Consider the following 23,489-nt stretch of genomic DNA (forward strand, 5'->3'; position numbering starts at 1 on the left):
TCCTGAATGCCTACTCTTTCCTGCAGGATGAATGATGGAATGGCCAGTTACCACTACTGCTGTAAGAAATAGAGAGCAGGAGGTGTTGAAAAACATAACATTTTATAGCTGGAAAAGATTGAAAGATTATAGACTAATTCAAGTATTTTTGAATCAGATCCAGAACAGATTAGGCATTGGCTAATTCAACCATTTAGTTCATAGGTAAGAAAAGAGTGACTCAGAAAGAGTCTGAGACAAGTGGCCAGAGCTGCTGTATTCCAAGCCAATAAGTAATCAAATGAAGTGATTAAACACACAAACAAATAAAAACTCCCTGGAAAAATCTGAGGGAGAAAACTGCAAACATGTTCTTTTGATGTGTAAAAGTAATCTGAATTTGAGTCAATGTTATAAATTGCATAATTTTTGTAGCTAACTACCATGCAATACAGTCATGATTTTGCTTGTTGGTAAAGTGTGCTGAACACTAATTTGTGTTGGTTTTATTTGCTCACAATATTATACTCTATTCATGTCTTCCTAACCATACTAATTTACTGATGATAGAATGTGGTCACTTGCTGGGAAATTAAAATTAAATGAAACAGTATCCATCCATTTATATCCAAAGAATTACAAAAATATTAAAAGAGAACTTTAATCTTTAAAATAAGATACAGACTAATGGAGAAGATAGTTAAAATTGATGGAATAAATTAATCTTTTGACATTAAACAAAATCTTAGAAAACACAGGCATGTCCTGAATTCTGTTTTTCTTTGCCTAGAAATTAAGTCTGGATAAAGTTTTATTTATCAATGTAGTTTCTTCCAATAATGAAGTTCTTTTACCTACTATAATGAAGGTCACAGACAAATCTATTTCTAAAGTACAGCCAGTCCTTCATTATTTTGACAACTCGAATTGAATATTCAAGGTACAGAGTGCAACTGTTTTATAGACTTTCTTTGCAATTGGAATACAAGAGAAATAAAAGTAGACATAAAAAGGGTCATTTGATTTTGAAAGTTTTACTGCTGCAGTTACAGATCGGCATACATAGTGCTAAAAATACTGGCCCTTACATTAGTTTTGCCATATATTTTGCTTTGGCTCTTTAAGAGAATAGGATGTGACAAGGAAGAAATATAAATTTTCAATCTGTTTTTTCTTTGGAGAAAAATACACCTTATTTCTATGACCTACAAGAACACTGTGCTGGAACAGGGCAATGTATCAATGCTGTAGAGTAACTGTACAGTGTTTGGGCTTAACCTGGGATGGAAGAGTCTGGTTTTTTTTTGCAATTTGTACATTCTATCCACATCTCCAAGTGTTTCTCCATGAGGTTTTCTTTTTTCCTTTTTTCAGACTAAAATAGTTATAGCCAGACAATTACTTAATCTACTTTTCTTCATTTAACATATATATGAATGATTTTAAATATTATTTTCTTATCATTGCCATCCTAATAATTAGCTATTGTTATTAGATATTCAGCTAAATGGTAAATGTAGCAGGAGCTATGCTGAGTCCAAATGTGAATAATTATTTAATTCTAGATTATCCTTATATTTTAAAATTATTTTACATAAAATATCAAAATTCTACTTTACATATCTGTTATTTAATGACCCTACTTGCTGGGTCCTAGTCTCCCGTTAGTATTGTAAGCAAACCACCCGCCGAGTTTTCTCTGTGTAATTGAAGGCCCACAGCACACTCCTTCTGAAGCTATCAGAACTGTGAAAATATGAGTCTTTCCAGTGCAAAGAAGATGACAATAGGAGAATTAACAGCTTTAACTTAAACTCTCATTTTAGTTGAGGCCTGTGTATAAGAGAGTTTAAGAATTGGTGCTTTGTAAAGCTCAGAATGGACAAAGGTAAAAAAAATTATGCAATATCAACAAAATAATGATTAACCTTTAAGTGAATTTTCTATTGAAAAAATACATACCAACAGAAAATCTAAAATTATATGTTCCCTGTATCCTTGTAATTTTAATATAAACGTCATTACTTGCCTCTGATTTTAAGGGTGTTTACTTTGACTTCATTATTGTGAACTGCTTAGTGTCAGTTTGGTCAGTTTAAAAATTATAAAAGTGGTTTTCTCTTCTTGTAAAGTATGTAGCACTGTTACTCATTTTGTAGAATCCCCAAATGCACTCTTCATCCCTCTTGTTTGTGCTTTATTTCTTTCCCTCCTTCCATGTTTGCTTTGGCTTACAAATTTGTTCCTGCCAAACGAGTCGGTTAAAATGGGAACATTAATTTTTATGCGTGGAAGCATGTCAGCTACATAGGAAGCGGAGGGGGTGGGGAGGAGGGAGGAGTTAAAACAACTGGGCTTGTATATTGCGCCAGGCTGAGCTGTCACAAGAAAAAGGCTCTGACAATCATAACAAAATGCAAGCTTTACACCAGAGATGCTGTGGATGAAGGGTTGCAGTAATTTGTATGAAAATCTTATTTTTTAGCCTGACAACCCTCTTCTCACCATTAGGCCATTGAAGATGTCACCTAACCTACAGTCTCCTTGACCCTTGTTTGGAAGTTCCAATATTTACTTGTGTTAGAGAAGCATTTAGTAATACATGAACAAGAAAAAAATGTTAACATGACAGACAAAATTAAAACTGCAACAGTACTGAGTGCCAGTGTTGTGTTATTCACATACAGAGCCTGGGAATATACCTACTAGACAACTAAAGTATAAGCTCCTTTATAGCAGGGCCTGTGTTTTACTTATTCTTGATGCCACTCATCTAGCTCATTGTCAGGCATTTAATACATGATCAATAATATTTGCTAATGAATGAATAACAGAATATGATAGGCAATCATGTAAAAGATGAATTATATTTGCATTCTGTAGTCTCGAGAGGTAAAATTTATCTACTAATGGGAAGATGGATATAGGGCCGGTATAAAAAGATACAAATTAAACCTTAGAGAAATCCCCAAATGGAACAGGATACTTTTGAAATAACGTCTTTGCTGTCACTGAATTTTTCCTAGCAGACAATGCCAAAATTCAGGAGCTGCAAACAGTATTGTTCATGCTTCATATTCATCATGGGTTGGTGGGGATACTTTGACCATTTCAGTCAACTCGGGCCCAGGGAGTAGCCATCATTTTGAATGTCACTAGTCATTGTGACTGAGGGAAAAGGAATATACCATGGGGGTTTTGAATGGACAATTAGATGCCGCAGCATGTGAGTGACACGTGTTATTTCTACTCACAACTCACAGCCAGGACTATACATTTAACCCCAAATATAATGAAAACAGGCAGTGCAGTCTTCCACAGTAGCGGAAGATAATTTTAGTGACCACTATACCCAATCATTTAATAAAAATGTTGTGAGTAGGATTAAATGGGAGTACTATAAGGAAGGCTGAACTACTAGAAGGTCAATCTATGATTTGATGATTCTGCAAATACACTTATTTTCCCAACTGCTATGCAACATCTATAAACTTATTTTCCTATAGAAAATCTCACCTGCAGTGGATTTGTACTATGGCTTGTTCTAGGCCAGTAAGTTCTGAATATACCTATATCTAACTGCTTCCTATAATCATTAATTCTATTGTAATGGAATTGTATTTGCATCTGTCACCCTTTACTGTTTGTGGGCTTTATCAAATACTATTAATGATTATATTCTACCATGATTCCACAACTTTCACTATAAAAATGTCCAGCAGCTCTTCCAAACAAATTTATTTTCCTTTTTAAATAAGCACACATTAAGGCATTATTTCTGTAAGGCAATTCCTCACTGGCCATAATGAGAAATATTTGTTGGATAACTAGAGCATACCTTTAGAAAGGGTTTACATTACAAGGACATGGATTGCCATGGAAAACTGAAATTCCAGGCAACATGATGGGAAAATGCAGGCTTCTTCTAAGATGGCATCCTAGGATGCCGTTCTCATAACAGATTGCTATTTGTGGTGCCATATTCTGACTTTGTTATATACCTTGCACCAGCATGGGTCTGTATATACATGATGAGCAGAAACAGATCTTTGTGTCTTGATTAGTGGTTTTACGAAGGCTGCAAGGTTAAAGTGAAGCTATGCACTGCCTTGTATGGAATGGAAATTCCTGCACAGAGTCTGGTGTTCTGGTCACTATTTAGTTCTTTATTCTGTGCTGTTTTGTTCAACGTGTGTGTGTTGGGGATTGTTGAATATGAAAACCCATAATTCAAATGAGGTTCAGTTTCAAAACTCTTCTTGCATGTATATGGTTACATGTTAATAGTGTTTTAAGGAAAAGAAGGGAACATAGTGGCACATGGCAATAAAGTGCATTTTATAACAATCCCACAAACAATGAATTGGGTCATAGTGACAGTTAAGTCAGTCCTCCTAAGCATATCTCAACAGATGGTGGCTTTCACTCTGTTATTTTGTCAATAATGTCGTAGTTATCTTTGCTTGTGACACTAGAGTAATTATGGGGGTCTACCCTCCCATCTTTGCTCGCTGGTTTTTAGCGAGAAAACTCAGCCATTTGTCCAGGCTACTCTGAACGAGAAGCAATTTATAGGCTCTGCCTTACTGAATGATAATGAGGTGATGAGTACGTTCCTCTTGGAAAGACACGTGATCCTGCCCATGTTGGAAATTTAATGTGTTTAATGACCGCTGTCAGGAGAACGTGCAGAAGGTAGGGCAAGAAACTATCTATGGGGTGACTAAAAATACACAAATTCCAGGGATGTACAGCAGAATTTGTCTGGATGGTTCTCTTAAGTGACCGTCATGTGAGAGGGGAATGTGACAGAAGTACCAGGCCATCCGAAGCGAGGTATGTCACAGCTGATAGGGAAGGATGCCACTGTCTAAGGGCTCTGGTATACTCAGCAGTATTCAGTAATTTTCAGAGTGGTAAAAAAATGGCTTAGTTTGAAGCCAGTCCTTTTCTCTGTGTTTGCTGGATCAGGCAGAGAAGATCAAATTCTTATTTGAAGTTTCTCTCAGATGTGGAGACTCAGAAGAAAGAAATGTGAAGTCCTTCTTGGCTCAACTGATTCATCAGTGGATTCTTGCAATTGGTGTGTGACTCCATTTTGCCAAACTATGGGGATGGGTGATTATAATACAGTTGATAAATATCAGGTTACTTGTGACTGAGGAGAAACCAGGATGTGGCAGTAACACAGGTCACAGGTAGTAAATCCAGAATGTGGAGCACAAGATATAAAGACCTAGCTGTGCGACTTCACATGCTTTAGAGCCCCACATAAATAACCTTGAAGGCTTAGCTTTCACTCCATTTTATTTTTAAAATGTCCCACACATCCATTAAAGCTTTTGCTACAAAGACTGTGTAAGTTATATAGTATAAGCATATCCTTGTGCACTTAGCTTATGATATAAAACGTGAGGATTTTATGTAACTAAAAAGCACCATGCTTCCTTTTACATATTTTATTTATTGGGCTGTACCTTCTTTGTTGGTCCCCCATCAAACCCCCAAAAGTCCTAAATTATATTTGGAATTATCAGAGGTGTATGTGTTAATACTTAATAAATATTTTGATATTATATACTTAATGAATATTTTGATAGGATTAACAGAATAGACTATGTTTTAGTATTTTTCAGAAAGTGGACTTTGAATCTGGCAGATCGTGGTGAAGGTTCCTCTCAGAATGCAAATCCCTCTTAGCGTAAGAGTTATTGACCCACGAGATGCGTAATGGTTCCTTGGTTTATTATCTCCAGTTCACTGCCGCACATGCGTGCTTTGGAGAGTTCAGTGAAGGACATTGGTGTAAACCAACTCCAAAGCTAAATGCAATCATTAGGTCGCAATTCTTCTTTCTCTATCTTCCCAGCACTCCGTATCCTGCTGTAATTATCCACATTTCACATACACATAATTGAATTCAAGTCACAATTCAAGCCAACTGCTCTGGAATACCAACTTGCAAGTGTCACTCAACAAGAGACTATGTCTTTATTCTGCACAGAGGATGCAGAGATGTTGAGGTTTAGCCTCTGTGGCATATTGTGCTTATGAATACCAATGGTATCCACTACCAAAAGAAGTTCTTTAGAGGAAAGAAGCCCCAACTTTCAAGAATCCTTAAAAGAAAACCATACCTGCTTGGGTGAGGCAAAGTCATAAAATGTAACCAAAATGTTTGTACCCTCATACTATCCTGAAATAAAAATAAAAAAATAAAAACATACCTGCAAATATGTTGATGTTCAATTAATGCTAGTTAGTGGCATACAGACAAGAAATAAAGTTTTCTTGTGGTTCAGTATCATAATCCTATGTCGGGCTTTGCCTATAAATCACAAGCATTTGCTGTTTCTGCTAATTGATGGACTAACCTATTATCAAGTTTCTTAAATGTTATACAAGTCAGATATCTTAGCAGAGATACCTGTTATATTAGGAACTCCTGAAATTTGTATTATCTGCCTACAAAGGGCAGAAAAAAAATACCTGTCTGAAGATTGCTGTGCTATATTACATTTCAAACCAAAAAAAAAAAAAAAAAAAAAAAAGGCATTTGCTTTAGTCATGTCCTGCTCATCCATAAGTATAAAAGCCTTGAATTGTGCAGGCTACAGGGTGTCACACTAAAGTGCTGTTAGCATTGAACAAAGGTCTTATGGACAATAATTCAAAGCAATTGATATAGTAGTAAGTAGAGATTTAAACAACAGCAGACAGGTTGAGCACAGCCTTTTCAGATGCATACTCTGACAAAAAGAGGGTTAACCTTTGTGAACTTTGAATACAAAGCCTTTCAATAAATGTTATATGAATTTGAGAGACAAAAAAAAACACCATTCAAGGAGACGACTGATTAATTGAATTGCATTTCTTTGTGCATGCCAACGTGATGAAAATATATTTATCAATACACTTTTTAGTCACACAGAATGGACACAATCTAATCCAAGAAAAGAGAATCGGGCATGCACAAAGGCACTGTTGAATGTCTTCTGATGATGGTTTGGTGAGTGAAATGTAAAGCCAGGATTTACAAATATTACACAAGTGAACACTGTTACTGCACTCAGGCTGAAAAATCCTGTTCAAATCCAATAAGTGGTTTAAGATGTGCAAATAGAGGCTTCTGCAGGGAGTCAGGCATTAGAAGCCACCTGGAGCATGTGGTAGAGATTGTATCCATCAATACAGCAGCTGGGCTGAAATTATAAAGAGAGCTGCTTTTCATCACGCTTGTTTTAATGCATACATTTCTCCTGTCACTGGCACCCCAGGAAAACTACTAAGCACAAAAATGAATGGTGCCCATTACCTGATATTCATACTTGTGACAACAGAGGAAAGAATCACAACACAACAGTAAGCAAAAAAATTGATATCCAAATTATTTTTAAGTTGCTGCAGTAGGAGAAAATCTTGAGAACCAATTGGCAATATTTTAACATGAGAAGTGAGGAGAGAAGCAGAGTCATTTCATATCTGATCATAAATTTCCTTCTCCTGATATGATATAGACAGTCTCCACTATTATTTTCGAAGCAGGGTAACATTTTTTTCAGGGTCACATTTTAAAATACATTTTATACTAAAAGAGGGAAAAGATGTCCTCTCTAATAGGAGACTTAATGTAAAATCCTGGTTAGGGAAAAAATTAGGATCTGGATCCAACCCGTTCTGGTATTAAGGACAGAGATAACATTCCCCGCAGGCAGTTCTATAACTGTCGGGCTCATGGACTGGTGTTCAGACCTTTGTAGTATTTTATGTGGCTCATAACTGAATAGCAAATGCCAGCTATTGCCTAATTGTGCTTTCATGATGATAGTACAATCTATATAACATATTATTAAACTGATGCCTTTGGGACAACATGGCAGCAGCCTCAATAATAGCTAATTATGAAAAAGGGAAAACAAATCTATGGTAACAAAAAGGATATCTGTGATCACCTTAGGTCTGGGGTGGGAGGTGGTTGATTGGAAAAGGGCATGAGGAAAATCTGGGGGGTGATGCAAATGATCTCTGTTTTCATCGTGGCCAGGTTGCACAGGTGCAAACTTTTATCAAAGCTCATCGGACTGTGCATTCAAATGGGTGAATTTCATTGTATATAAATGATACCTTCATAAAGTCAATTTTTTAAAAAAGCGTTGCTATGAGAAATAATATTTCAGCTGTTGTAGTTTGATCATGTAAGTGATATTTTATAAAATCGACCTCAATTTTCTCTTCCCCTCTTAATTTGTAGAAAATTGCAAATGCACATTTCACTGTATTAAGGGAGCTAATTAATTGGTTGAGGCTGTTAGGCTTTACTCGACAGTGAGTTCACTTTTCAGAAGGAAACTTTCTGAACACTAGATGGGTTTAGGTGAGTTAAACAAGAACACAGGTCCAGACTTGACACTTAAAACTCTAAATTGATGTGATTATTCTTTCCTAGAACAAAGCAAGTGCGGTTTATAGAGGGAGGTGGTGCAGCAGTTCAGGGAGAAGCATGCCTTTAGGTGTGGTGGCAAGAATGCTGAACTGGGAATATTAAGATGCCTAAAATATTCCTATACCACTTCCATTAAACACAGTGCACAGCCCCGGCCCACTTAGCCTTCCCAAGCCTCAATTTCTTCATCTGTAACTTAAAAGGTTATGCCAACACTTATGCTCAAACCATAGTTTTCAAGCTTATTCATTTTTAGTGGCAGGATGCTTATTTCAAACAATATATTTTGTGTAACCACAGTAAATATAATAGGTAAGAATAAAGTTATTTTGATTGAACTGCACATTACCCACTACACAAACACACAGATACCCTTTTGAATCTCTGGATTTCCTCAGAAAAGTGTGAAAATCATTGTTCTATAACTTTCATTCCATCTATAATACTTTAGAACTCTATTTAGAAAAATACCTTGAATATTAACAGCATGTTTTGTTGCACACCTTTTAAAAATTCATGCTTGACAGTGAAAGGACATAAATTTGTTCTAGGGAAAGAAAAAACTGAAAAGGTTCAATAAGAAAAAAATTCTTCCCACTTTTTTTGTTTTAATCAGTATTTTTCTATGCATATTTTTATATAGTTATGGTGATTATGTAAAATTTTCTTTTTCCTATAATACTATTTTATTAACACTTTCCTATAAATTATAAAAACTCCCTGAAACTCCATTGAATGAATTTATTATCCCTCTGTTGTTGAACAACTGTTTATATATTTTGCTTTCAGCTTAAAGTAACTGTACATTAAAAACTTTATGCACAAAAATGTTTACGTATCTCAGATGGATAAAATAAATAGTTTACCAAATTTCTTTCCACAAGTCTATTCCCATTTATTTCCACCACTGATAAATAAGAAAGTGTAAATAATGTTCTTTGGGTCACTAAGTGGTGAAGAGCTAATCTACATATTTTGCTTATTCCTAGCCTTGGATCATTAAATCTTACATTTTTGAGATTCAATCTCATTTTGGAAACCTATGAGATGGTTTGCACTCCCCACATATAGGTCAAATATTTAAAAGGCAAAAAGGTCTAGGGACACACCTTCAAGTAAAACCAAGCACCTTGACATTTTTCTCATTTGTTCATTCATTCACATATTATGCACTTATTGATAATCAAATATGTGCCGGAAACTTACACTAGGACATGGGAATATAAAGCTAAGTACAGTATGATCCATTGCCGTTGAAAAGTTTATAGTTTGGTGATAGGACCAGAAAGGGACATGTGGTTAAGAACAAGTTGTTGAAGCAGCCGAGAGGAAGATCCAGGGAACAGTTCTGCTCAGGGCCATCGGTGTAGTCTTCATATAGAAAGTGATAGCTGGTTTGTGGGTTTGCCTTTTCTTTTTCCTTCTTTTTTTAAAGACAAGATCTCACTCTGTAGCCCAGTCTGGAGAGCAGTGGCCTCACTGCAGCCTCCAACTCCTGAGCTCCAAGCAATCCGTCTGCCTCAGCCTTCCAGGTAGCTGGGACCACAGGTGCACACCATCATACCTGGTTAATTTTTCTGTTTTTTGTAGAGACAGATCTCACTCTTGCTCAGGCTGGTCTCAAATTCCTGGTCTCAAGCAATCCTCCTGCTTTGGCCTCCCAAAGTGCTAGATTTATAGGCATAAGTCACAGAACCTGGCCCTGGTTTGTATTATTAATATTTAACCAGATGGATCCTGGAGAGAGCAGTCAGGTGTGGTGAGGACAATATTCAGCTAGAGGGATGAGAACACAGAAAGGTGAGAAGTCATTGACATCCACAGGGTGGCTGAAGATGACTGCCAACTTCATGTGGCTTGAGTGTGTGGTTGCCTTGTTCTTGTAATGAATCAGGAAAAACCAGTCAAACCTCACATTGTCTGAAAGGTTTACTGAAGGTTATTGAAAACACAACCTTACTTTTTATTTATGGTACATTTTATAGGATTTTCCTTTAAAAGTTTGACCTGAAGTACTCACTTCCCACTTCTTAACTTCTTTCGGCATCAAAAAGATGAAAAAGAAACTTACCAGTGTATTTTTTTTACTCTTCCCAACCGGTATTTTAAATATCTTTAAAATACTTTTATAAAATGGATACTAGTTTATGCTCTATTTAATCTAGCCTACGGATCATTTTCATAATCCTTTTAATAAATTTTTCTGAAGTTTTAATACTAGTTAAATATTTTAAAAGTGCTAAATATTTAGTCAGAGATAGTGTCTTAGAAAGGCCTTAGTTTGGTTCTTATACTTCTAATTGATATTTGGCTTTAAATAATATGATTGGATATTTAACTTCTATGAATCTAATATCCTGAAGTATTTGTGGACTTTTCCTGTCCATGTTGAGTTAGAGGTAAACACAAGTAGAGCCCAAGAGCAAAGAGATGAGAAGCAAAATTTGAGACTTGCCTTGACATCATGTAAATTTTAAAAATCCGTCTTCTTGAAATTTAATCACTTCAGAGTGATAATCTATCACAATATGACTAGCCTTTATAGTTCATTTTAACCTTCTAATACCAGTGGTTAAAAAAATTCACTTGCCCACAACTCACAAATAAAAGAATCTCAAATCATAAATTTTCTAACTCCTTGAATACTTCTTTAAGGTTAGTTATGAATTAATTGTACAGGGGACTAAGTATAGCATATGCATTTCAGCTACCATATAAGTAGGCATTAAACATAAGACCCTAGCTACTCATCTCCCTGATTTAACAACTGGAGAATCTGAGTACAGGTTTAATAAAGTGAGCATTTGATCCTACTTAAGTCATTTCCCACTGCTATATGAAAGAGAGTAATCCCAATTATTTCTTTGGGGGAAGCACTAGAAAAAGCTTAAGAAAACTTGTTTACTAAAAGTAAAATTATCAGACTGAAAGGAGGAAAAATATTGTGTCCATCACATATTGCAACTGTTCAGATCAAAATGCCATGACCCCAAAAGAGAGAAACTGAAAAAAAATAATCATTCATATTTCTGTCTTGCTTTGACTTGTTCCATGTGATTTTCTTTCTCTGTATTATCTATAGCTGACAGTTAATAATGTAGATTTCCTAGCTAGGAAAATTCAAATTTAATCTAAAAAGAACAGGCTTTAAAATAAACAAGTTATTTAAACATCTCTTTGGTTAAAAAAAAAAAAAAAGGTGGCTTTCTCTATAGGAAAAAGTTTCTGGATCTTTTGGTTCAGAATTTAATTTATTTTTAAACAAACACATCGAATTTCTGTAGTGGAAATTTGCCATTAAGTTTCTTAAACCAGTTCCAGTTTAAGCCATTGATTCATGAATCATTCAAAGCCATAAGCCAGAGTTACCAACGTATGACAGCAAGTGCTGGACTCTCAGAGGAAATGGAACCACAGCTTGTTTATCTTGGAGAGCATTCTTGTCATAATTTTTACAGTGCACATATATTTTGTGGGCAATTCTGCCTGGTTTTCCTATTCTCAGGTAGAATAAACCAAAAGATAAAAAAAAAAAAGGTACTGCTCCCTAGACCTGGTAAAGTTATTAAAGGATTAAAATCCCCTCCATCTGACGGCACAGACACCCTTTCCTATGGTACAGGGGAGTGTGGGAATATATGACGTGTTCTATGTGCAGGAAGGGAAGAAAAGCATTTGCTATAATTTTACACCACCACCCATTGAGTGCCCCAAACCCACAAGCTCTTTTCCTGTTAACTAAGAAGGTAACTGGCCTCACTTTGTCGAATAAGATTCTGCTGAGTGTAACAGTGCCAGAGCTGTGCAGTTGGACCTGGTACTGGTGTGTGCTCACAAACACAGGCCTGGAGAGATCCGGCTCCAGGATGGGAAGTCTTTGCGGTAGAGTAAGGATGCAAAAGGCAAATGATGCCTCCCCCCATCACGCCAATGTAAGTGATTAAAGAAAACTCACAAGCTCTGAAACTGATAAAACATAGTTATTGCTGGATGATATAATAAACCTCAGAGTCTGGTTTCCATGACAGTTAAAACCAAAAGGACCAGGCAAAAGAGTGGTTAGGGGAGGATGAGAGGAAACTGTGGAAGGTGATTTGCATCCTTTTGCTTTCACGAAGCTCTGGACTCCTTCCCACACTGGAGTGGGAGAATGCCTAAGTGAAGGTAGAAATGACTGTCTTCTCATTTGAAAAATAGGAAGGTAAAACAGGTCTCAGTGTGGGAAAGGACTGAGGGAATGTATAAAAACTCTCTGAGGTAACAAATCATACTGGCTTCATTGTCTTAGGGCCAAGGTTCAAATCCTATTTGGGCATTAGATTGGTTATTGAATCTTTCAGAGTATGCAAAATGGAGATACTTGTAGCAATGTTTTCATAAGAACATCGGAGGTCTAAGTGAGATAATGTGGGTGAATTTGCTTTATGAAGCATTATTTGAAATGTCATTATCAAGTGCAACCCTCAAGTCATACCATGTGTGTGGAAATTGCTCATACAGACACTGGCCTCAAGTCTGCCATTTAATGTTTAGGGAAATTAGTCAAATTACTTGTAAATTTCTTGGGGTCTCCATCTTTCTTAAGTCTCTCCTTCATCTTTTTCCTTCATCATACAAGTTTTATTTATCCCAAATTAGACACTAGCTGTTTTCCTTTGAACTTTTGGGAAGACTTTCCAAAAACTTCAATATTCAACAAACTCCTACTGCGGGCAAGACTCTATGCCAGGTGCTAGAAATTTTTATAATTTACGTTAAAATTGCCCATCTTCTCTCAAGAAATTTAATTTTTTTGTATCTCTGGGAGAAAAAAATGCATCCTTCAAGGCTGTTACAAGTTTATTGTATTTATTTCTTTCTTTTGGAAATAAACCATTGAAGAATAATCTGAAAAAGAAGAGCAGGAGACAAAACAAACTTGTTACAATCTTATTACTTTGACCAGAATTTTTTTAAAAATGTTTTTAAAGGTTAATGCTGGGAGTGTTTTGTACTTCAGGGACCTCATTTATAAATGTATTATTTACTTTGTTTCTATACTTGCTTATATAGATAGAATCAATACAGAATTTACTTATTGCAAGCTGTGTTAGGTTCCAACAAGACTTAATTTCTATATGGATTTTTCTTCACCACCAGATGCATTTTCATTTTCAAAAAGGTTTTCCACAAAAAACAAAGAAGCTGCACAATACTTACATGTGGCAATACTATCTTTCAATTTTAAAGAAACTGTTTCCACTTAATTTTTTATTTCAAGTTTTCTTACAGCCAAGAATTTCCCTGTTCCATTGAAATAAGGAGTAACTGCCATATCAATTTAAGACTAATTGAAATCCTCGACTCACTCTCTGCCAGTGTTCATGATCTAGGGGAGAATGACAAACCCTCCATCTTAACCCCACTTGCTAAATTTCAGTTCTTCAACAGATTCTATTAAGGAAACTTGGGAACACCATTGTGCGTCTGTTTCCATTTCATTTCCAAGAAAAGTTAGATTCTTGTGGTCCACGTGGAAAATAGTGTGACATTGTAATAATTAGAGCATGTAATTTCAGAAGCAGCATAGCAGTGAGTAGGAGTGTGGCCGCAGGGTCAGTTACCTGGCTGTCAGTGCTGGCTCCAGCACTCACTCACTGTGGGACTTTGACAAGTTCATGAACTCCCCGTGTCTTAGTTTCCTTAACGTGCAAAATGCAAATAGTTATGCTACCTTCCTCATCCAGATTTTTAAGGATTAAGTGAGCAATACCTGTAAACTCACAGAAGGACTATGACTAGTAAGCACTAAATAAATATTAGCTATTGTTATCATTAATTGAGACCAACCTTCTCAGATAATCCAATTCTGTTATTAATCTTCTCTCTGATTGGTGACTGATTACATCACACTTTTAAAACAGGTTTTAAACCTGTGTGTGTTAGTCTATCAAGTATGTTGTATGTTGCTGCTTTTCTTCCCCAAAGTGATTAGAAAATCCCTGCGTCACATCATGACCAACAGTAATATGTGTGCATGTTACAAATTAGTAAATGTCAACAAGGAGATGTGTCCTACAAATGTCTCCTGTAACTATGTCTTTTCGGAAGGCATAGGAAAAAAAAATCAGGATAAGGGAAACAGCCTAGTTACTTGACTGACACAGATAAAGCTTGTAGACCTGGAGCCACTTTGAGTCTTGGAGCTAGGACTCATCGCCTAGATATCATCTTCAATTCAGTGGCTTTGGTTCCTTAGGCTTTGTACTAAGTAGGCTTACCCACACCTGCTGAGATTATTCTTCCACACCAACTTTGGCCCTACTGACATTTTGTTTGGGGCAATTCTTTGTTGTGAGGAGTTGTTGTATGCGTTGTAGGATGTTTAGCAACATCTCTGGTCTCTACCCACTAGAATCCAGTAGCACCTCCCCCAGGTTGTGAAAAGCCAAAATGCCTTCATGCATTGCCCAAATGTTTCCTGAGTGGCAAAAGCACCCCCAGTTGAGCACCACTGCTCTAGAACATCTCATCTGAGACGTGAGCACATTCCACCCACCAGTGCTCCTGCTGAAGGCCATGACTCACATTATATTTCATTAGAACAACAAGCCATCCTTGAGTTCACTCAAATCAATAAGCCAGTGAATCTCCTATCGGCTGGCCCTCCTTTAATTCAGGTATTCATTTATTTTTATATATATATATATATATATATGTATATATATAATTGAATGCCTACACTGTGCCAGTTCAGGCCCTTGTGACTCTTGCTTGCACTAACTGCAGCATTTCCTAGCTGCTGTCTCTGCCTTTATCCAACTCCCTGACCATCCGCTGGAATGGTGTCTCCATTCAAGTGGTTCAAATAATCTTTCTAAAACTCAAATCTGATCTCATCTCTACTTTTAAAAAATATATTCCAGAAGTTTCTTCCTGCCTTTGGGATGAAGTTTAAATGCTTAAGCATAGCACATAAACATTTATGTTTTTTACTAATGCTGAACATGGGTCTCCAAATGTACAAAATCACCCAGACTTTCATGCTTTTGTCGTCTATCAGGAATGCTGTTTAACTTTGTAATCATTTGAATTCATTCTTACTGCTCCTTCAATAGTCTGCTCAGTTGTTCTTTCCTCTGGCAAGTCCCTTTCACCCCACTGGGCAGCATCAGGAAATTTCCCTATTCTATCGACAAGAAGCTGTTTATCACAGTACTTGTCACAGTCTATTGTGATTTTTCACATCTTTCTCTTTCTGATGGAATGTGAATTCTCGTAAGGTATGGGCCAGACTTGTTCACCTTTGTGGACCTCATCAAAGAAGGACTGGTTCAAAGTTAGTATATAACATAACATAAAATAAAAATTAATTGAACTGAATTAAAAAGAAAAATTGGAACAACCACCCAAATCAGTTTCTTCCTATCATATTTCCCTGTTTATTTTTTTTCATGTCATCATTATGGTAAATTATATTCTTGTTTTTATTTATCTGATTATTGACTCAATTACTTTCTACTTCCACTCTTTACCACCATGGGGATATAAGTTATATGAGAGAAAGAAACATTTTCTATGTTGTTGAATGCTCTTTACCAGCCCTACAATGATGTTGGAGGAATAGCAGGAACTGAATGAATAAATACAAAATGTGGATCAAAAAGCAGAAGCTAGTTCATGAAACCAAGGATGAGTGGTCAAAGATGTAGGAAGAGAAGTGAGAGACTATATTCAAATATAGGAAATAAAATATTTTATTAGCGTGCCATGTTTTAGTTTAAAAAACAAATACACATATTTTGAGAAAACACACAACAATAAGCCCAAATCTAGATAGAAGAAAAAGAAAGAGCTTCCAGGGTTTTTTTTGTTTTTTTTTTTTTTTTTCTGCTACCTATAGGAAACAGACTTGGCAGCTGCTGTTACAAATGAAAAGAAAAATTGTCATGCACAGGTTCATGTTCTCATGATTGATGGACATTTCCTTTTGAAAATATGCCTATTTATAATCACAAATAAAATTCCTGTTGTCTCATGAACAACAGACCATGAGTCTTATGGATTTGCCTCCTAAGAGTTAAATAACCTACTAATGCCACTTGACAGTAGGATAAAGCTACTGTTCTACTGTGATAGATAATCCTCTGCATGGGGTGGTGGGTCTGGAGGAGCTACAAGGAGAAAGAGGAGAGGGTACATCCATCTTGCTAAGCAATTTATGAATTGAACCCTAAATCCTTAATGTACTAGATGGTGAGTCAGGGTGCTAATGCATACTTGATTGAATTTGGTTTAAAATGCTAAGTTAAAATGTGCAGGTGTCTTGAGCAGGTGCACAGTATTCTGCTAATAAACAGAAGACATTAAACCTGAGGCAAGGCTTATTTTGCTGCATTATAGAAATTTCACAGACCTATAGAAAGTGTGTGAAATATTGCATTGGGGGGGGCTATTCGTTCAGTATCTCTTCAAACCCTGTAAATCAAGAAAACAATGTGCTAGTTCCAATGTGTGCCATGAGGTTTTTCTTTCTTAAACATCTAAAATGAAATATAATGATAATTCCCCTTCTATTAGAGTATCATTGTATTTACATAAGTGGGTCTGAAAAATGCTGTGGTTTCTTGAAACCTCAAAAAAATATATAGATGTACGGAAATCATATCATGCTGTATTTTTGCTGAAACACTTATGCGCACAGTTGGAGTCCCAGTGTCATAATGAAAAATTGCTGTTAATTTTCAGCTTAAGGATGTGAAGGGCTGGGAGCTCCGGCTGCACTGAGAATTAGCTTGTGCAAGCCACAGAGATCCATTATTTAGGGTGCGGCAAGAATTGACGTAGCCTTGACATTCCAGAAAGAGTACTGAGTGGCAAAGGAGCATATTACTTTGGGAGTGGTGACTTTCCCTGGGAAATAATTCCATTTGAGAGAGACATTGGAAGAAATCTGGTATATTTTCCATTTCACTCCAAATAGATCTGAATAAGATGTCATTCAATAAGTTTTTCACACAAAATTCTTTAGTTTGGATGTCTACCGTTATGTTGTTTATTAAAATATCACATTAGGAGCAACAGCAAGCTTCATTATGTACGATCCATTGTGGAACAAATTAATTGCCATGTATTATATTAGGCACACTATAACCTAAAGATACTGTATCTTGTTATAGACTAATTTCTTTAGTACCTGTAGTGCATGTTACAACCTATTGTGCATGTCTTATGCTGGATGTTAATGTATGTTACATTTATCTAATGCATTTTGGGAAAGATTGATTATATGAAGTTGCAGAATTCCCTATTTACAATATAAATGTGATTTTTTTTCTGTTTATTCATGAAAATCTCCTCTTTGCCCTTTGATATGCTTATATGCTACAATTAGATTGGAAAACAGTTAATCAGCTGCAGTCTAAACAAGGTTTAGAGACAAGGTTTATAACGGCTCCTACTTTCTGCTTTCAAGGTAGATACAAAACTTTACATTCTTTTCTTATCCTTCTGACCTAGCCCCTTAATGAAAGCAAACCCAATGTCAGTTCCCTGAATCAAGCAGCATGTCCCACCTTTCTCAATGAAACACAAAACAAATGCCAAATTCTAAACTTTGCGAAATATCATTTAACATCTCAGATTTTGTAACCTATTAAAATTATCCCATCTAAACAGTGCAATGGTGAAATTGCTTATAGGAAGAGAATTGAAATGACTTTCTTTCATACTGTACCCAGAGAAGCTCTTGTGCTCAATTTGCACAGGAACACCTCTGTCTTTTCACCCTGGTCTATTTACACATTGAAGATTTGCAAGCCTACTGATTTGACCAGGAAACCTAATCAATATTACCAATACTGATACATAAATGGATATTTGGGGGTTTCAAATAAAGATGACTTTTAATTTTAATCATAATCATATCATCTTAATCCATAAACATCAAGATGTCATGGTGAAAATGGGAATTAGCTTTAGACACCAAACTCACTCTTTTAGAATTATTACTAATCATAAATGGACTTTGAAAATTTTATCTTAGTTAATAAATTATGAAAAAGTAGTATCCTTATCATTTTCTTCCCAAATTTCTGAATAGCTTTCCTTACCTCACTGAATATAGTTACATAGTACTAGCTGGTTGCCAAATTCCTGTCTTATTCATAAGGCTGGGAAATGTTGGGGGAAAATCATTGAGGCTTTAACTGACCATCTTAGATCTGGGAACAGGGGCAAGTAATTTCTTTCATGTAATCTAATTTCTTACACTAAATCTTAGTGCTATTGTTCTGATTCACCAAGGATGGATGAGGGAAGAGGGAACCCTCCATATCAAGGAGTTTGATCTTGATGGACTTGAAATTTGTTAAATAAATCAGAAGGTGTTGAGGGTCATCATTTTGCATGTGTTTGGGATCCTTTTGAGTTTCTTTGGTGCTTTCATTCGTGCAGTAGATCTTAGTGATTTAACGCAGGATTAACCCAGAGTGATTTTGCACTAAAGGAATTACTGTCCTGTGAAAAGCCTGCTCTTCTCACCTCTATTTATTGTTTCCCCAATAGAAAAGAATCCAGTAAATTGGTAGCTTTTCTGTTTTACTTTTCAGTCCATGCTTTTAGGAACTAAACTTACTATAAAGAGCATAATTCAAGGGCCTTTCTTTGTTCGATAGATTTTTATCTCTTTGCTGATAGTCCTGCAACAGGTCATCCGGGATCATCCAATTCAGAATCATTAAGGATACTTAAATGCAATATATCTGATCAGTGATCATCTGAGAGATCTGGCACCATGTTTTCCTTCAAACAGTGTACAATGGATTTGAGTACCCAAAACCAGAATTCGTGGTCTTCACTGAGGAATCCGCAGTCATCCACAAAACTCTTCATAGTTTACATCCCATATATAACTTCACTTTGGAAACATAGCCTTTTTTTCAATATGCACATAATTTGAGATCAACCTTATTCAACTTACTGTTATTCTAGGGCAGCGGTTCCTAAACTTAATGAGCATCAGAATGACGTGGAGGGCTTGTTCAACCCAGATTGCAGGGCTTCCCCCTACAGCTTCTGCTTCAGTAGGTCTGGAGTGATAAGTCCGGGTTTCTAACAAGTTCCCAGGGACACTGATGACACTGCCGGACCAGGACTGCACTCTGGGAACCACTGTTCAGCATTGCCCCAGTGAAAAGCATTAAAGTGATGTGAACGGTTAAAGGCAACAATCAAAAGTATTTCTTCTGGAAAGAATTTGTTGATAATTCTAGGAGAAGATTTGGTCTCCTTTACTATTAGTTTTAGATCCAGCATTTACATATTGCTTGCAAGTTTTGTTTTTTTTTTTTGCTTGTCTGTTTCCCTTACTCGACTTGCATTCCTTGATGACAAGAACTATGTTGTGTTCACCATCATAGTGCCAAGATTCATTGAGTTACAACAGAGAATAATGTGTAATGGGTTTATAGGTATGTTAGAGAAATATTAGTGAGAGCCAATTTTTCTCTTACACTCTGGTTAGACAACATTTCACCATTTGATATTGGCATTTAAATGTTAGAATAATCCTAGAAAGTATGATATGGACTCAGAAAAGTAAAAGAAAAATGCAAAATATAATCTGATGTATTTAAAAAAAATTTTTTTAAATTCAACTGTAATATGCAGAAATTACCTAAAATTTTAAAGTGGGTTGCCAATGTCTTTAAGTAAAATGGAGAATTTGTTGAAATGAGACTTTACTGTGGACCCAAAATCAGATTGCATTTGTAGTTCTATCTGTCCTTCTTAATCTTGTGGACAATATCCCCAGAGGTTTGCAGCCCCCGCACTCCCATGGGCCACAATCTCTTGTTGATAAGCAACTATGGCTAACTAAGGAGGCAATTCTAAAGGAACCCCACTTTATTTGGAATGACACAATTGGTTTCCTAAGTAGATTATTTTTAATACTGGGAAAATAAATATGGAGTTAAATGGAGAAATGATGAACCAAATCAAACTCATAATTTCATTAACTTGTGAAAAGGAATAATCTATGTTTTTGACATTTTAAGAACTTATAATATTTAAGAGAATGTAGCCCACTGAAGTATCTAACAGATTTCAATTTAAGCATGTGATTGAGTGATGGATTTAGGTTGCTGTTTTTAATTGAAAGTTGAGACTCTGATGTTTCAAAAGTACTGTAATATTTAAGATGTCTTAAGACTTACCATATCCATAAACTTTATGTATTAGTTCTACAAGTGTTACATAACGACTCAGGCAAATTTTATTCAATCAGAAAATGTAAAATACTTACAAAGGACATAAAAATTTAAGTTCATATGGGCAGCTCAAAATGTTTAAATAAGATGAATTACTCAAGTTATAAAAGCTCTCTTAATAGTGATTGTTAAAATATAATAATATATATTAATATAAGTTGAACTCAATACATCCAGGAAGAACCAGGTTTATGAGTTTATGCCTTTAAAAATCGAATGTTAATTTTTAAAACTGAATTAATTAGTGAGTAATGTTTTGTGTATAAAAGCCACCCATAAAGAACACCAACACCTCAGGCTTTCTGAAAGAAAGCCACTTTTGGTTGTACAGGTATAGCTGCACAGAATGGCCCTATTATAGGAACTGGCTGAGCCCACCAAACACAGGTTTTGAGGAACACTTACACATTTAGGCCATTAAAGGACCAATCAAATAGAGTCTAATCATAGTGATACGATATTGTTCCACATGACTGGCTTGATCAAGTTCACTCTGGTCCTTATTGGCCAGAAGTTGGACAGAATCACATCTATTAAAAAGGTTTGGTTAACCTGTCCACACTTGCCATTTCTTTAACCCCTTCCTTAAAGACTGTTTTTTAAGAATGATGTATTCATGAAAGGGTAAGTCTGTGGCAAGAATGGTCACTAGACAACATTTATAGCCATTCCTTGAAAATAGCTATTATTATATTGTGATCTCCTCAAATACATCCTTATTTTCTACTTCATTAAATCTTGAACAATTTGCCTCATTTTCATGATCTTTCACAATCAAACATGAATGTGCTGTCTTAATTCCCTCTACACTCCTTGAAATATTACCAAGAGACTTGTGAGAACTTTCTCACTTTTTCCAGGACACATTTATTCCCTTGTCTGTATTTTTATTTCTGTTGCTCTCTCAACTCAGAATTCCCCATCCTTAGATTTGTCTGGTATCATTTCACGGAGCTCCTAGGTCTTCTATGTAAATTTTTCTGAGTTCCTGGATCTCACTGAATTCTTCCTTCTCTGAGACATTCTAGAACATTTATCTTTGTGACATACAGTTTAGCATTGTTGTGTATTGTATAAATCTTGTACTACCACCATATAGACTGCAGTAGTAGAATATTTACCAAAGATGTTTATTAATGCCTGTAATCCTTTTGTTTACCCACCCCAATCCATTCTTTTTCCTCCCCCCTCTATCTATCTATCTCTATCTCTCTCTTCCCCACTGCCCCTGAAAACTCTACCTTGACTCCAGTACTATAGAAAAGGAAAGTGCAGACAAATGCAAACAAAAGCAAATGGTGTTAATTCTCATCTTTCTAAGACACAAAGCCCAAATTGTTGTATAAGCCATGGATTTGGGGAAATATTCATTTATAACCAGTTTCATTTTTTTCTATGGCATAGAGAGGAGACAGAAACAAAATTAAAGCTAATTCTCCCTGGACTTGGAAATGCAGGAGAACCAGAAAGGAGAAGGGAAGAAGAAAAACTTAAAAAGCATGAAAGAAGCTGAAGGACAATCTCAGGGGCCTCAGCGTCATAAATACAGGGAAAGAATGTGGGTGGCAATGAGTGGAAGCTTTTGGAAGGCAGCCATGTCACCAGAATCCCAGTGGGAGGGATGTTCACACCTGAAGATCTCAATGGACCCCAAACCATAATCTCCCCACTTCCTACTCCACAGTGCTGTGTAAAAACATTGCTAAATATTATAAAATAAAGTAATATTAAAGAAAAGTATCAAATGTATTGCAAAATTTTAAAAAATCATAAAGAAGACTTAACACCTAGGGAGAAAAAGTTTAGAGAAGAACAAAGAATCCTTAAATTATTTAATAAAAGAAAATCTGGAGTTGACTATATTAAATTTTTGGCCAGGAAGAAAAGACACATATTAGATTGAGTTACAGGAAGTACACAGATTACTTATCATTGTTCACCTGAGAGTGGATTGAAAATTATGTTCTCTGTAATAGTATCTTGAGCAGCTCAATTTATGGTGAAAAACACCCCACAAGCCTTGTCATCCTAAGTTTCTCACTTCTAAGCGTCACCTAGATATTTCTGGGAGTTTCTAGATGCTGCTGTACTTGTTGCTGGGTGCAGTTCCTCTGCTTTCTCATCAGGTAGCTCTCTCTGCAGCTGATGACCCTCTTGGTGCATATAGTTACACTTTGCTGGTGGCTATGGGTGAGCAACACCATTCTTCTCTCTCTCAGACCTGAGTCAGCCTATCTCTAATTTATCCATGATATGAGTGTCCTTACACGGCTTTATTAATTGTTTGAGATTAGTGGAAAGAAAATACAGAGTTCACAGTATCACTGGTCTTTGGTTCCATTTCTTTGTCATTCTCTTGCCTCTACCCTTTTCTGTCTGTTGCCCATACTCTCAAAATGTTTTCTCTCATGTCACAAGATGGCTGCCAGCAGATTCCAGATATATGTGCTTCCTGGTTCACATCCAGGGAGAGAGAGATACCTTCTCTTTTTTCTAACCACCCAAAAGAAGTCCTATGCTTCTCTCTGATTAGAGCAATTCAAATCATTTGCCCTTCCCTGAACCAAACCCTATATAGCCAGGAGAATATTATCACTGATTGGCTTAGGCCTAGCTCACAAACCCATTTCTGAACCAATAATTTTGGCAAGAGGAGAACACCCTACTAGTTTAGAGCAATCAGGATTCACATAAAGAGCGAAGCAGGGATCAAACCCATTTCACCTGTAAATTGCTATATCTCTATAAGGAATAGACTGTGAGGCAGACACAACTGCCCTTGTTCCCCAACTTGCCCTGGAATCTTGAATCATCTC

This window comes from Microcebus murinus, chromosome 7, assembly GCF_040939455.1.
Source record: "Microcebus murinus isolate Inina chromosome 7, M.murinus_Inina_mat1.0, whole genome shotgun sequence".
Taxonomy (NCBI): Eukaryota; Metazoa; Chordata; class Mammalia; order Primates; family Cheirogaleidae; genus Microcebus; species Microcebus murinus.